At 42.7% G+C, this 12,337-nt stretch overlaps 1 protein-coding gene across 3 annotated transcripts in view; it reads left to right on the top strand.

Annotated features, from left to right (window-relative positions):
* Positions 1-12,337, top strand: part of MCTP2 (multiple C2 and transmembrane domain containing 2) — a 166,269-nt gene that overhangs the window by 39,747 nt on the left and 114,185 nt on the right. The gene's annotated exons all lie outside the window — the stretch shown is intronic.

Genomic DNA, 12,337 nt, shown 5'->3' with positions numbered 1-12,337 from the left:
GTAATTTTTTTACCATTTACGAAATTTCGTAAATATCGAACTTTTTAAAGGAAAATTTCGGAATTGTTTTAAATATCGAAACGCAAAAAACCCCAAAAAACGAATCGATTTTAGAAACAAATTTTTTCGTTGTTACCCAGGCCTAATATATACTATTTTAGAAGCGCCCTCCTGTGGATATTCTAAGTATTGCAGAATATCAGATGGATTGAAAGACAGTGCATTTTGTTTGAATGCCAGATATGCTTTATTATTTAAGGGAAAGTGCATTGGGTTGGCAGGAGTTGTTCAATGTAAGAGATGTAATTTTTATATCATTATGAACCCCTGTTTGAGGGTTGGAAAGCTTTGATATAGACTGCATTATAGCCCCCCCCCCCACACACACACACACACTTTATTTTGGGGTGTAGGTCCTTCATAAAGGCAGAAATGGACGTACTATGTAATTTGTGGAATATAGACAATGTATTCCTTTTTAAAAGTGCACATACATCTAATGCAGTGGTTCTCAACCTTTCTAATTCTGTGACCCTTTAATACAGTTCCCCATGTTGTGGTGACCCCCAACCATAAAATTATTTTCTTTGCTACTTCGTAACTGTAACTTTGCCACTGTTATGAATCATAATGTAAATATCTGATAGGCAGGATGTATTTTAATTCACTGGACCACATTTGGCACAAATATCCAATACGTCCAAATTTGAATACTGGTGGGGTTGGGGAGATTTTATTTATTTATTTATTTATTTATTTACATCACTTATATCCCGCCCATATCAGCCCGCAGGCGACTCAGGGCGGTCTACATATCGGCACAATTCGATGCCATCAATACAATGCAAAAGCAAAAACAATTAAGTGCATTTAGACAAAAAAGACAGCGCAATAACAATTTAAAAAGAGCTATATGCTCTCATTCCAATCCTCATCCGTTTCATCATCTTGGCCATTCCTGGGTCATTCTCCATCTCAAGCTTGACTATTCCGGGGTTCCGAATGCCTGCTTGAAGAGCCAGGTTTTCACTCTCTTAGGAAAGGTCAGGAGGGAGGGGGCTGATCTGATTTTGTCATTTGGGAGTTGTAGTCGCTGGGATTTATAGTTAACCTACCATCAAAGAGCATTCCGAACAATGGAATTGAACCAAACTTGGCACACAGAACTCCCATGGGCAACAGAAAATACTGGAAGGGTTTGGTGGGCATTGACCTTGAGTTTTGGAGTTGTAGTTTAACTACATACAGAGATCACTGTGGACTCAAACAATGATGGATCTGGACCAAACTTGGCATGGATACTCAATATGCCCAAATGTGAGCACTGGTGGAGTTTGGGGGAAATACACCTTGACATTTGAGAGTTGTAGTTGCTGGGATGTATAGTTCACTTACAATTAAAGAGCATTCTGATCCCCACCAATGATAGAATTGTGCCAAACTTCCCACACAGAACCCCCATGACCAACAGAAAATACTGTGTGTTCAATGGTTTTTGGGACCCCTCTGACACCCCCTAATGACCCCCAGGGGTCCCAACCCCCAGGTTGAGGAATCTAATGGATGATGAATGTACAAGGGTACATCCATCGTCATGTATCATAAAAACGTTATTAATGAACATATAACAGCAGAAATTGCTACAGAACATAGCCTAAACTGTCCTCTACACAAAACTACCATTCAACACAGTCACCATCAATTTTTACACATTTGCGGCATCGTTTAACCCAAGCCATTTTGGAAAAATTCAGGTTTTTGCTTCATGACCCATGATTTTGAAGCTGTTTTAATGTCATTCAGGTCACTGAATCTGAAACCACATAGGTTGTCTTTCATGGGTCCAAACAGGTAAAAGATAGAAGGGGCAAAATCAGGACTGTAGGGTGGGTAAGGTACTACTGACCAGCCCATTTTTGCAACCATCTGGTTTGTGAAAAATGACATGTATGGGTGTGCATTATTGTGATGAAGCTTGATGGAACAACATTTTTAGTGGTCTCTTCTTTCTTATGGCCTCCTTAAGTTTCTTAAGTGTGGTTACATAAGTTTCGCTGTTGAATGTGGCACCATGCTGCAGAAAATCAACAACAATAACACCCTGTGAGTTCAATGCATCAGCAATATTCTGAACTGTAATTCATCTGTCTCCTTGAACCAATTCATGTTCTCAATTTGCATCTGTGACTGATGTTGTCGGCAAGCTGCTTCTCAGTTTATCTGTAATTTCAGTTTCTTCATTTTCAGACTTCTTTACCCAATTATTAGGGATTCCTCATCTTTGGAGGAGTAAGGGGAGCAGGGAAGTGCTCAGGAATTGGAGGGAGAAGAAGAATCAGACGATGAGGGTTTAAAAGTACCCACATTTCTAGAGAGACAAAAAGAGACAGAGCACAGACAGCGTCCAGCTAGGATAGCTGCCAAAAACGCTGAGCTAATTGGGAGACACCCTTGCACCTCCTGCATAGGGAATTCAGGGCTATAAATCAGTAGCAGGAGTAGTCAGCTTTCTCTGGTAACAACAACCCTGATACTGATGTTTTCACTCCAATGGAATCTGCTTTGTGTTTGCTGTTAATAACTTATTTCATCGTCTGATGGAAGACTGATGCTTCTTCCTTACTTTCCTTGCTTTCTTTTGCACTTTTCAATTGCATTTGCTTATCCTTTGTGTTTGCTGAAGTAAAGCATTTTTCTTTTACTTTCAACATTGTCTAAAGGCTGTTTTTGAAGGGCAACTCAGGACACCAATACCACACATTACAGATGCCCATTACAGTGTCCCCATAAACATTCTTCTAGCAATTATGGATTTTCTGAGGTGCACAACCTCCTTTTGCCAGAAATTCAATGACGACTCTTTCATTTAGCTTCAGATCCATGCTTTTAATCAGTAGAGTAAGGTTACCGCTATCATATCATGCATAGATAGTCCAATAGGTGTGAAAGAAAGAAAAGTTAGAGCGATTGAGGCCTTAATGTATTGTCGAAGGCTTTCATGGCCGGAATCACTGGGTTGTTGTAGGTTTTTCCGGGCTATATGGCCATGTTCTGGAGGCAATTTTTCTCCTGATGTTTCGCCTGCATCTATGGCAAGCATCCTCAGAGGTAGTGAGGTCTGTTGGAAGTAGGAAAATGGGTTTATATATCTGTGGAATGACCAGGGTGAGACAAAGGACTTTTTTGGATGGAGGCCTTACTTTTTGACTGACCGTCTTATATGTGTATCTGTGCTGGTACAGCTGTACCAGAAGTTTCAATTCTGTTTGCTTTGCATTAAATGTTTGTTTGCAATCCCAGGCTTGGGATTTTGCAGCAGGGTGGCTTCCTGTTATAGTTTGCAATCATAGGGCAAGCCACCTGTCAATTATAGTTAGGTTCCCTGGTCCCGCCCCTTTTTGGGTTTTTGGAGGGAATAGGAGCCTTTTTGAGTTTAGTCCACACAGAAAAGCTTTCGTACAGGACATAAAACCAAGAGCTCCTGTAGAAAGCTTCGTCTTCTACGGCTTGGCCGGGGAGAAAATGCTCTACAGCTTGGCCAGGGTTTTACAGCCCACAGCTTGGCCAAGGATCATACAGCATTACAGCTCCTTTGCTGAGGGACTTCAGCATCACTGAAACCTGAACTCCTTTTCCCCTGGAAGTCTACAAAGCTCTGCTTGGTAAGGGTCTCTCGCGGAAGCCAGACGCAGTTGGTACCGGGTGCAGGGGCTCCACGCCAACAGAGGCAAGTACAGACTGCCCAGATTAGAAGTTAAGGATTTCCCCATTAGTTAGTATACAGTTATGAAGATAGTGCCTGTTCCCAGTGAACAAGATTGCAAGAGCCAATAGACTGTTAAGAAAGCTTGAAAGTACCTGTTTGTTTTCATCATTAAAGAACTTTGTTGGATTTACTTTAAGCCTCTACAGAACTTTGTTTTGGGGGAATCTAAGGGCCTCCGGCGTCCCGTTGGGCACAGAGAATTTATGTCCTGTCTACAGTCTAATGCACAGGCCCAGCGTGCGACAGCACAGTAACTAGAGGAGGCTCTTCACTTTTGCAGGTATTAGGGGTGCAAGATCGCTGCAAAAAAACTTGAATTAAAATATTATTTTTAACGTTGGAATGCCTAAGTTTTTCAGGGTGACTTTGTGGTGATCTCACTGGAAGTTGACTTTTTTTTCCTCCTAGAGAAAATATATTATTCAAATTGACAAATAACCAAATCTGCAAACATTAAGCCCAAAAATGTGAAGTGCTGACACAATTTTCAAGGCAGTGCTCTCATCCTGAGATTCTTTCCTTTCATGCTGAGGAATGGAGAAGTCCTGAGACCCGGGATTACAATCCAGGGATCCTACTCTGTCTCCACCATGGGATGCAAACTCATTTAGTTGGCATCCAGGCATATAGCGAGGAGGAACCGGCTTGTGCCATGCAACCCTACCAAGCATTGTAATGACAAAGAACACAGCTGGAAATGAACCAAAATTATAGATTGGGGAAAAAATCCAGAAGTAGTTAAGAAAGTGTTCTGTCAGTTCTCTCTTTAGCTGCTAGAGGGCAGCAGTAACCATTTAAACTCACTTTGGTTAGCATTTTTATCCAGAGTGAAAGTTGGTTGGCTGTGCTTTTCCTCCTGCTTTGACTGATTCTCACTGCCATTCGCAACTGGTGCATTGTGATGCTAGAATGCCTTTCCTTTTGGAGGAATTCCTCAAATAACCAGCCCTAAATATATTCCAAGAAGTCCAAGGAAAAGGGTGAGACAGGCATTTCAAGTGTTTCTTTCTTATAATATACACTATTATTTACTTATTTTTACCCCGTTCTTCTCAACCCCCAAAGGGGGACCCAGGACGGCTTACATTTGGCAACAATTTGATGCTATTACATATAACAATGCAATAAAAGAACAATTAAAACAATAAATAAAGCATTAAAACCATAAAAACAGTGATGTCAGGCATACCACCATTCCAGTTGACTTCTGGATCCTAAGTAAGTGCTATTATGCCTGCTGTCCAAAAGCCTGGTCTCAGAATCATGATTTTAATTTCTTCCTAAAAGACAGGAGGAATGAGGCCGATCTTACATCATTGGGAAGCGAGTTCCACAGGCGGGGGGCCACAGCCGAGAAGGCCCTGTCTCTCATCTCTGCCAGATGCATTTGCGACGCCAGTGGGAGTGAAAACAGGGCCTTCCTGGATGATCTTAAACTGCGAGGCAGGACACAGAGGGAGATGTGTGAACACTAGGGCTGGGCAACCACGGAAAAATTTGTTTCTAAACTCGATTCGTTTTTTGGGGTTTTTTGCGTTTCAATATTTAAAAGAATTCCGAAATTTTCCTTTAAAAAAGTTCGATATTTACGAAATTTCATAAAATTCCGAAACAATACGAAACGAATACGAAATGAATATGAATCGATTCATTAATTGCGGACGCGACCGCGCAATACGCTAAAAAACCTCCATATGGGACAGGGGGAACTTCTGAAGCTTCCCTCTCCCTCTGTTGTTGACTGTTGGTGTGATATTTATAATTTTTTTCTCTGATTAAACAAACAACAGCTATAAAACTTGCCCCAGACATGCAGAAATAATAACAAAACGATTTCGAAACGATTTCGAAACAAATACGAAGCAATTACGAAATGAATTGAAAAATTCGTTTCGTTTTTTAGATGCTCCTGAATGGTTCGTTATCGCTTCGTAACAAAAAAAAAATAACGAATTTTTAACGAATTACGAAATTATGAAACGAAACCTCCCAGAAATCCCTAGTGAACACATGTTTCCTTATGAATAGTAATAGTAATAGTAACACGTTTTCTTATGAAAAACATGCTTGAGTCTTTCATTGCAGTTTGCGGCACAATATGAAAAAGCACTGATCCCTTTTTCAAATGAAATCCAGGAAAATACTTGATGTGTCTGTGAACAAAGGAAGCAGCCAGGCTTTGAAGCTGCAAGGCCATTCAGTGCTAATCAAGATAGCCAATGGCAACATTCACTCTTCCCTCAAGCAGAGAAGAGTCCTTTCTCCCACCCTGGACATTCCACAGATACTTAAACCTCATTTGCCTAGTTTCCAACAGACCTCACAACCTCTGAGGAAGGCCTTCAACAACACAATAACAATAACAATAATAATGATATACAGCAATAGTTGGCACAGCGAGTTAAACCGCTGAGCTGCTGAACTTGCTGAAGTTGGTGGTTCAAATCTTGAGGAGTGGAGTGAGTTCCCGCTGTTAGCCCCAACTTCTGCCAACCTAGCAGTTTGAAAACATGTAAATGTGATTAGATGAATAGGTACCGCTTTGGTGGGAAGATAAGAGCACTCCATGCAGTCGTGCCAGCCACATGGCATTGGAGATGTCTACGGACAATGCTGGCTCTCTAGCTTAGAAATGGAGATGAGCACCAACCCCCAGAGTTGGATTTGACTAGACTTAATGTCAGGGGAAAACCTTTTCCTTTACTTTATACAGGAATTCTGCTTTTTTATACGCAGTAATTCAACTTTAGGTTTCATGATCTTATTTTGCCTCTTCTCCTTGTGCCATTTATTGGTGTGTACTGAATTTTGTAAACTGCTCTTTTGAATGTACAAACTAATGTTATTGTCATGTTAGGAAGTAAGGAAGTTAAACAAATTTTGAATACAGCTCAAATCAAAATGTGAAAATTTTCATTGAGGAGATGGACGCATTTAGGGAAAGGGCGAGTTTAGTTGAAGCTGCATGCTATTGTAAAACATAGAATCATAGAGTTGGAAGAGACCTCATGGGCCATCCAGACCAACCCCCTATCAAGAAGCAGGAAATTGCATTCAAAGCACCCCCAACAGATGGCCATCCAGCCTCTGTTTAAAAGCCTCCAAAGAAGGAGCCTCCACCACACTCTGGGGCAGAGAGTTCCACTGCTGAATGGCTCTCACAGTCAGGAAGTTCTTCCTAATGTTCAGATGGAATCTTCTCCCTAGAGAGATTAGGCAGGCACCCTCCCTAGCCACATTCCGCAAGGAACTAAAGACGTGGATGTTTTGTTGTGCTTTCGACTGATGACCCCTATGACAAACGATTGTACTATGATCTATTTTCACTATTTAACCTGAATTCCTATATTACATCATTATTCATATATATGTTAAATTGAGATGATCCTGTTCCTGTCAAATTGCTCTGTTTCCATGTTATCTCCTGTACCAGTTATATTCCTATCCACCTTAATGAACTACTTTTAAATCACTTCGTAAGTTGGCCTCCTTCCCCCCTCCAAAATTTTGGGTTGCTGTTGCTTGATGTTTGTTTATTACTGTTACGCTGTTTTGTGTCTTTTTAATTTGTAACTTGTTATTGTTTTGTTTTTAATTGTATGTTGCCTGGCTTGGCCCCATGTAAGCTGCCCCGAGTCCCCTTGGAGAGATGGAGGCGGGGTAGAAAAATAAACTTCTTCGCCTTCTCCTTCTCCTTCTCCGTCTCCTTTCTCCTTTCTCCTTTCTCCTTTCTCCTTTCTCCTTTCTCCCTCCTCCTCCTCCTCCTCCTCCTCCTCCTCCTTTCTTGTAGTTTGAAGCCATTGTTCTGTGTCCTAGTCTCCAGAGCAGCAGAAAACAAACTTGCTCCCTCCTCCTTATGACTTCCTCTTCCATATTTATACATGGCTATCATGCCTCCTTTCAGTCTTCTTCTCTTCAGGCTAAACATGCCCAGCTCTTTAAACCGCTCCTCATAGCGCTTGTTCTCCAGACTCTTGATCCTTTGAGTCTCCCTCCTCTGGACACATTCCAGCTTGTCAATATCTCTTTTCAATTGTAGTGCCCAGAACTGGACACAATATTCCAGGTGTGGTCTAACCAAGGCCGAATTACTTCCCTGGATCTAGACACTATGCTCCTATTGATGCAGGCCATAATCCCATTGGCTTTTTTTGCTGCCACATCACATTGTTGCCTCATGTTTAACTTGTTATCCACGAGGACCTAAAGATCTTTTTCACAGGTCCTGCTCTCGAGCCATGCGTCCCCCATTCTGTATCTTTGCATTTCAGTTTTTCTGCCTATCTTGCATTTATCACTGTTGAACTTTATTTTGTTAGTTTTGACCCATCTCTCTAATCTGTTAAGATTGTTTTGAATTCTGCATGTTTTTTGCAGAAGACGCATAGGATACCTCCCTCTTAAATCTGTTTAAAGTTGAGAATGGGAAATAGCACGGCCTGCTCCCTGTTTTTTGCTTTCCTCAAATCAGACATTGATGGGCTCCTGAGAAGAATCTCAACAACAGACTCTGTTTGCAAAGCGGCTGATATTAAGGTTAAAGCCCATCTGTTGGCTGACACTGAAGGGCCGTCATTTGTGTATTCTCTCGGTTGTGTTCTTCTGCAGCCGGCTCCCCGCCTTGCCTTGCCTTTCCTTTGTGCTGCTCGGCTCCCCCTTCCTCCTCCTTGCCTAGTTGAGACATTACTTTCTTGACAGTGAGACAGAATATATTTTTTTCTCTCCCTGTTTTCTCTGAGGTTGAGTGCATGGAGGAGCCCACACTTCCTTTGCTTTTCCCATTTGTTGCTTTCCTCTCGCTTCTCCCCGCGCCGCCGCTCCAACCCGCAAACACACCTCTCAATTATTTCGCCCCTCACAATTAACGTTCTCCTAACTTGACACTTCTTCCCCTCGTTTTGGCTTTGTCAAACCCTCGTCCCCCCCTTTCTCTTTTCCCTCCGATTAATTCCAGACATTAATATTTTCTTTCACGCAAGTGCCGCCGTTCACCCGTGAAACAGTTTGAACATTATGTAGCTGTCAAGATACCTAGGGATTACCCAGCGTGCTTTGCCTCCGTAAGTGACACCGCCGAGGCCCTGGTTCTGAGATGTTTATTTTGAGACTAAGCTGACAAGCATGAAGTCCTGATCCCAGGGAGGCAATCTCATTTAATTAAAAGACTCTTTCATTATAGTTCGCCTTCCCCGTCCTCGCCAACTGCCCCCCTTCCAACGCACATCCACACTTTGTGCATTCTTCTTCTTGCTTTGCACGGACAACAATGTTTTACAGAAAGGGAAGGTTTCTTTTTTTCTTTCTTTCCTTTCTTCGCTTTTCCATTCCCGTAATTGTAACATTTCGACGTCGATGCAAAAAACGCAGAATATCCCCATGGAGATTGCTCTCTATTTAGAAGGAGGAGGAGGAGGTTATTTTTGGATTAATATTGCAGAAGCCTGAAACCGCATTGTTTCAATGATGCGCTTTGTCGAAGGGCTCTTGTTCCGTGGAAGAAACAGATGAGCGGCGGTGCATTTGGACCACCTGCCTCCGCTGCCCTATTCATGTTTTCATTCCGCCACTTACTTTCCTTGCCTCGTCTTGATATTGCCTCTTTCATGTAGTTAATAGTGGAAGGCCCTTCTTTTTCTAAAAAATTGCTTATCAGGAAGATAAAGGCCGTCTCTTTTCTCTTGTGCCTTCTGTCTTCCGTCTTCTTTGAGGGATTGAACGTTTCAAGAGAAATTAACAAAAGGGAATACCACAAATCGCTCTCACTCATCTCATTTCCAAGTGTCTGTGTGCATTTAAAAAAAGCTCATCCTCTGAAGGTTATTGGAAATGCTTCATGCATGGTATTTATCTGGATAGCTTTGCCCTTCAATGGAAATGTGTAATGTTAGGGCTGCTTGCTTTATTTCATTCATGCCTGCATGTTCGGTAAATGGAGATCACTTTTGGAATGAGTTGATCTATGGAAACATCTCCTTGGTGGACATGGGAAAGGAGGGAAGGATGGTAGGGGGTATAGGTTTACAGCCTGTGTTGGATGGGGTCGCACTCCCCCTGAAGACACAGGTTCGCAGCTTGGGTGTGATCCTGGACTCATCACTGAGCCTGGAACCCCAGGTTTCGGCGGTGACCAGGGGAGCATTTGCACAGTTAAAGCTTGTGCGCCAGCTGCGCCCGTACCTTGGGAAGTCTGACTTGGCCACAGTAGTCCACGCTCTGGTTACATCCCGTTTAGACTACTGCAACGCTCTCTACGTGGGGTTGCCTTTGAAGACGGCTCGGAAGCTCCAACTAGTCCAACGTTCGGCAGCCATGATACTAACAGGAGCGGAGCGCAGGGAGCATACAACTCCTCTGTTGCACCAGGTCCACTGGCTGCCTATTTGCTACCGGGCTCAATTCAAAGTGCTGGCGTTGGCCTATAAAGCCCTAAACGGTTCTGGCCCAAGCTACCTATCCGAATGTATCTCTGCCTACGAACCCACCAGGACTCTAAGATCTTCTGGGGAGGCCCTGCTCTCGATCCCGCCTGCATCACAAGCACGGCTGGCGGGGACGAGGGACAGGGCCTTCTCTGTGGTGGCCCCTCGGCTGTGGAACGCCATCCCCATGGACATTAGATCAGCCCCTTCGTTAATGGTGTTTCGAAGGAAACTAAAAACCTGGCTATTTGAACAGGCGTTCAGATAAACAGTGCAATGAATTCGATGAATATAGGAAAACGGAATTACGGATGACGAATTGGATCACAATTCTAGTTACGAGACGTTAATGTGTTGTTTATTGATGTGTCATTTCTTTGTATCTTATGCTATTAATGGTTTTAAATATTGTATGTTGTTATGATTGACTTTTTGCTCTTGTTGTGAACCGTGTTGAATCGCCTACGGGCTGAGAAACTGCGGTATACAAGCAAAGTAAATAAATAAATAAAATAAATAGGGGGAGAGTTGGAAAAAGCTTTGCAACCACTAAGGCCAATATATTGTCAAAGGCTTTCATGGCTGGAATCACTGGGTTGTTGAGGTTTTTTCGGGCTATATGGCCATGTTCTAGAGCAGTGTTTCTCAACCTGGGGGTCGGGACCCCTGGGTGGGTCGCGAGGGGGTGTCAGAGGGGTCACCAAAGCCCATCAGAAAACACTATTTTCTGTTGGTCATGGTAAGTTTGGCACAATTCTATCACTGTTGGGGTTTAGAATGCTCTTTGATTGTAGGTCAACTATAAATCCCAGCAACTACAACTCCCAAATGACAAGGTCTATTTTCCCCGAACTCCGCCAGTGTTCACATTTGGGCATATTGAGTATTCGTGCCAAGTTTTGTCCAGATCCATCATTGTTTGAGTCCACAGTGCTCTCTGGATGTAGGTGAACTACAACTCCAAAACTCAAGTTCAATGCCCACCAAAACCTTCCAGGGTTTTCTTTTGGTCATGGGAGTTCTGTGTGCCAAGTTGGGTCAATTCTATCATTGGTGGAGTTCAGGATGCTCTTTGATTGTAGGCTAACTGTACGTTCTAGCAACAACAATTCCCAAATGACAGATTCAATCTCCCACAGTAACCCATGAAATAATAATAATAACAACAACAACAACAACAACAACAACAACAACAACAACAACTAGTTCAGGTACCCAGCATTGCTGGGTTATTAGAAGAAGCCGTTTTTTAGTTTTACAAAATGCATAAGGTTGTGGGTGAACTACAATTCAATCATGCCAGGTTAACCCCCTGAAACTCCATCAATACTTAAAGTTTATCATGTTGGGCAAGTTTGCTGTAGATGCATCATCAGTGGAGTTCAGTATGCTCTCCAGCTGCAGGATGAATTACAACTCCTACCATGGTGGGTCATTCCCATCAAAATTCTTCAGTAGATTCAATTGGTAATAGGGGTTCTGTGTGCCAAGTTAGGTCCAGGTCCATCATTGATGGGGTGCAGAGTACTCTTTCATTGCAGGTGAACTATAAATCCCAGTACCTATAACTAACAAACATCAAGGCAAATTGCATCCCAAACCCACCAGTATCCAAATTTTGGCATATTGGGTATGTGTGCAAAATTTGATGCAGATCCATCGTTGTTTGCGTTCATTGTTGTTTGAAGATCCGTCTTTGTTTGTGTTTGTGCTCTCTGGGTGCAGATGCACTATAATTCCTATCAATCAAGGTGAATTTTCCCCAAAACCCTCCAGTGTTTTTTTGTTGGTCATGGGGGTTCTGTGTGCCAAGTTAGGTCCAAGGCCATCATTGGTGGGATCCAGAGTGCTCTTTGATAGCAGATGAACTATTTATAGCCCAGTACCTACAATGGCTATAAATCAAGGTAAATTCCCCCCAAACCTTTCCAGTATTTTTCTTAGGTCATGGGGGTCTGTGTGCCAAATGTGGTCCAGGTCAATTGTCAGTAAGGGGGGTGGGGTCACAGTGCTCTGTTTTGATGCAGGGTGAACTACAACTTCCATCATGTGGAGTCAATCCCCCAAACTCCTCCAGTTGCTAATTAGTTCTGCTCTATTTGTTGTGCAGACAAGAGTTGAAAAGAGTAGGAAAAGGTTAAGGGAGAGGCAA

This window comes from Anolis sagrei, chromosome 9 (genome assembly GCF_037176765.1).
Source record: "Anolis sagrei isolate rAnoSag1 chromosome 9, rAnoSag1.mat, whole genome shotgun sequence".
Classification (NCBI taxonomy): Eukaryota; Metazoa; Chordata; class Lepidosauria; order Squamata; family Dactyloidae; genus Anolis; species Anolis sagrei.
Note: the sequence above shows the minus strand (reverse complement) of the source record. Positions and strands in the feature narration are given on the sequence as shown.